This window comes from Boleophthalmus pectinirostris, unplaced genomic scaffold (assembly GCF_026225935.1).
Source record: "Boleophthalmus pectinirostris isolate CB_2022bp ecotype Guang Dong unplaced genomic scaffold, ASM2622593v1 HiC_scaffold_3, whole genome shotgun sequence".
NCBI lineage: Eukaryota > Metazoa > Chordata > Actinopteri > Gobiiformes > Gobiidae > Boleophthalmus > Boleophthalmus pectinirostris.
In genome coordinates this window covers 35,260,766-35,265,426 of record NW_026571299.1, presented here as the reverse complement: position 1 = coordinate 35,265,426, position 4,661 = coordinate 35,260,766, and positions in this window count along the sequence as shown.

The following is a 4,661-nucleotide window of genomic DNA, read 5'->3' as shown; positions in this document are numbered from 1 at the left end:
GTTGTACATCGCTGTGAGGTAAAGGGCTTGTCAAGAGCAGGTAGTGATGCGTTTTGTGGCATTGGTCCTGGTCTTGACTGTGACATTTCTCTGTGGAAACAGACTGTGGGCCCCTGCTCCAGGCCACATGCTCTGACAGCTCTCCAAACTACACTCAATTCCACATTGGTCAAACAGTGGACGCACAGCCTGCACATTCCCTCAAAACGAAAGACTTAAGGCTTATGTATCTGACCCATACTGCTCTCACCATACTGCACAGGAGATCATGTTTTCTGCTATTGTCCCAAATAAGTCCATATAAATTCAATAAAATAGTGATTGAGCGGAAAATGTCCTTCCCATTAGCTCAACACATTTTCTAGTCAAACCTCAAATAACAACTTTGCTCCAAGTAAGTCTCTAAACACTTCCAAATGGTTAGAAAAATAGAGGTGAGAGGTGAGTTTAATCTATAGCTGATTTAAAAGTGTCCTATATAATCCAAGTGGGATGTACCTGTGCTGATGGGACAGTGCAGACAGCTCAGACTCCTCATTACTGTAATTGTGTTTGCCTCGTCTGCGTCTCCAGGGAGAGCAGGCCAATACAGCTTATCTCACTGACATTTCACCACAGCCTGCTCGAAGGGGCAAAGGCACAAGTGACTCTATCTATACACTGGCATTATACACATCTGCATGAGAAGGATCAAGACTAAAGAAACCCCAGAGACCACTGGTAAACTCCATCAGCATAAACCTGCTTTCTTAGTACAATCTTCTGTTGTTGTGAAAACACTCATGACAGCTGGGGGGAATAGATCAAATCTGGCTCTTTCTGGTTCATTGCTTTACATGATCATTCTATAAATGTTATTGTTCATATCAGCCAAATGCAGATTATTTTCTAATCGTATTCATCCTGTGTGTAGTGGAGAACTGTCACTGCTCAGTGAAGTCTTCTTCTTGTTAGCCTGGTGTCTGCAGCTCATCATGAGAGTGACTCAGTGTCTCCTGGAGGCTCTGGGGTCTCTGTGCGTCAGCGTCCCATCGCTGCATCACTGAACTGTCATGTTATTACATATAAAACCAAAAGAGAGCACACTTTAGAGCAGACTTCAGGCCTCTGTTCACTCTGCAACATTCATTACTGTGTTACTTTGGCGGGGCTTGCACCACAGATGCATCGTGCATAAAATATACAGAGTGTCACACACTCCAGATCCAGCTAATGGATAAAGTCTGAGAGCATTTCTGCTCAGAACCCATTTCTAATATACTGGTATGCGTGAAATATGTGTCTGAAAAATGGACTTATATGAAACATTACCATTGTCTCTACACACTTCAGGTGTACACTGTGTACCAGACAGTCTGCCCTTATGTTGGTAGAAAACTGTAAAATTGAATTAGGAAAACATGCCACATTGTGTTTTCAGAGAACTCTTTGGGGACAGGACTCTAAAGGCAACACATTAAATGTTGAACTAGCACAAAGAGACAAAATATGCATTGTCCTCACACAGAGAAACAGAGGTCAAGGAGGTACAGACAAAATCCCATTTTTTTTTTTTTTTTTATCATAATATACAATCATCCATGGTGCGTCCCTATGACCTTTGTGTTCTCATAAATTCCACAGCTGATATTTCAAACTGACCCACTGCATTATCTCATACAATACGATTGGTTTGTGGATCAAGGACAAAGAGCTGCTGTCTCTGGGACGTCCTGTCATTACAGCCCTTAATTACACAGATGACAGGGCCAAGGTCTTCTCCTGTGATGGACTCAATACGGTAAACAACATTCTGTGTCTTATCACCAAGCTCCTGACTTTTCACACTTCACAAGCCTGACATTAACCTCTGCTCCTCTCCCACTCCCTCTTCTTTTTGCATAACCACCCAGAGGAAAGCTGCAAAGGGTTTGAGAGAAAGCTCCAGATAAATCAATGAACAGCTAGCAGCTTTTAGCCCCGAATGCCAATCGATTACCAAATAAATCAACTGTGTTTTCCTCGTGATACATCAATGTAATGTTTACCCGATACTATGGCACCAGATGTACTAAAAATGATGAAATGCTTGTAAAAGACTCATTACCGGCATGCCGCATTTCAAAACACACAGCTACAAACCTGCCTTCAGTAGGATATAGGTATTTAACACTTGTAACAGTAATTTATTTCTAAACTAGCAAGCAGTTCATTATTGCTGTATAATCCAGGCTTTTCTGTTCTTGTGTCACAAACACAAATCATTACATTGAAAACTGTATTGTATTATATTGTATTGTATTGTATTGTAGTGCGTGTTGGTAAATTCCGCTGCCAATGATGACAAAAAAGTGCATTGAACCTTCCGGTAGGTCAGACACTGGAAACAGAGGACACACCCCTCAGGGAGGAAATCAAATCAGGAGATCAGGGGTTGTCCAAAAGGATCAAGGTCACTTGTTTACAAGGGTCACACAAACAAATGTAAAGCTTCTGCAAATACTGTGACATAGTGCCAAACATTTATTCATATATATGTATGCTTATGGGGTAAAGCTCTTTTGTTTCCGCTATTTTTGTTTTTTTGTTTTGCAAAGATCTGGTTGTTGTTTGAAAACGTAATTAGTAACAGGTCTGTGATGTAATTCAGCATTTAGTTCAGCATGACTCAAGTACTTAGTTCGCTGTGAAGGAATTTTTCTTTGTTTCACATGGAGTGTCTGATGGCCTAGATTGGATTCATCTTGAATGACAAAGTGACATCTTAAGTCACCTAGTGCTTTAAAATAAAATATTATTATAAGTTATATTGTGCCATAAACCAACCACGCTGAAAACATACTGCTCATGTTGACAGTGCATTGTACACTGCTGTAGTGCACTTAGACTGTCTCCAACAGGAGTTCCTTGACAGTTTGAAAACACTGACCTGGATGTGCAGAGTAAGCATGCTGTGCTAAAGGTAGGATATGACTGACAGTTGACAAAGGCTGAAAGTGTCAGCTCAAACAAGAAACACCTCCACATCTGAAGTAGTCACTTTTAAAGCCCACTGTCCCACACAGTGCCCTGCAGTTGCCCCATCTACATTGAGGTGGGTGTTACATGGGTCAAATGCAGGGAAAGAATTTACCTGCAGTGGTCAATAATGACTAACTTTTCAATTCCATTTTGAGGCTATCTAGGAAAATGTCTGGGAGATTAGTGTAAATTTGAATCTTGTCTATGGGCCGCTCTCAATATTTAAAAAAAAATATGTTTCTTAAACAGCTCATGGACAATGATAATGATGCACATCTTCAACAGTTAAAAACTGACACTTAAGGGTATGTACCACAGATAAATACTGATATTATTATCAGTTCAAAGGCATTTGTCATTTCTGTTCGCACTGTCGCATTGGGAGGTTTCTCTTTCAAGTCACTCAATAGGAGCCTGGGGTTCAAACATAACTGCTCTTTTTTTAAGTTTAGAAATAGTTTTACATATTTTTTTTATTCTTTTATAGTGAATATATATCAGAACAAATTCAAAGTAAAAGTGTGCAATAAAGGTTTTATTGAACAGTTTAGGGCTGTTCACTGCATTGTAAATATAACGGGAGCATACGTGAAAAAGGATAGAATTCCAGGCAGTGCCTAAGGATTAAATGAACAATTATGGTAATAAATAAACTGCATGGTCACTATGACACATAATACCTTGTTTACACAGGTGCATATAACTGGTCACAAACCACTTACATAACATCTAGCACAAACTGAGAAGCACTTTTCTCCCAAAGGTGCAGCTAATGCGCACTACTAAAGCAGTCCTTTGAATCTACAAAAGACAGGATTTGATAGACTAAAAATATGTGAAGGTCAAAAAGTGCAGTTTAAAGCTATGCCTTATCAAATAAGTCAGTAATGAAAAACGAAAGGTGGATCTTTGATACCACGTTTAGAAGGCAAGGGATCTGATACCTGAAAGGATAATACATGCTGAAGGAAAATGAACTTGCAAAAGCAATCTAGATTCACAATGAAAAGCAAAAAAGTGATGTTATGAGTAAGCTCTGAGTGAGGGCGCTGGACGGTGTTCATTATGCAGCAGAAAATAGTCTTGTGTAACTGGAGGGCTTTTATTGCACTGCTCCACCGGCTCTTTTGGCAATAAGCAGCTATAGCTTCCACCACAGAGCACCAGAGTTATCACAGAAACAATGAAAGATTGTACAAGAGCAGCAAAGATTTCATGTTTTGTGTTCTTTATGGATACAGCTCATGATAACAAATTTTAAAAACAAATTTTAAAGCAAGATATATATTGCTACAGAGAAATATAATGATAAATGATAATATTGAAACTACTATGTCACTACAAAAATAATTAGAAAGCAGGATAATCCCAATAAATAACACAAATCTCCCCATTACTGCAGTGTTGAGGTCAGAGATATAGTGTTCCAACTTTTATATATTGAACGATAAGTCGATATAGTTTTTATCATGACAGTTAAAGCAATATTCTTATTATATAATATGAATTAGCTTTTTGAAACAGATGCCCTACCTACCTCAGATTTCTTTGAACTCATTTAAATGCAGAGGAATATGGTAAGAATGTTTGATCAGTTCTATTATTTGTATTATGAAATGTACCTCAAGAACAGTAGAGCTGTGAAAGAGGCACTTGATAGA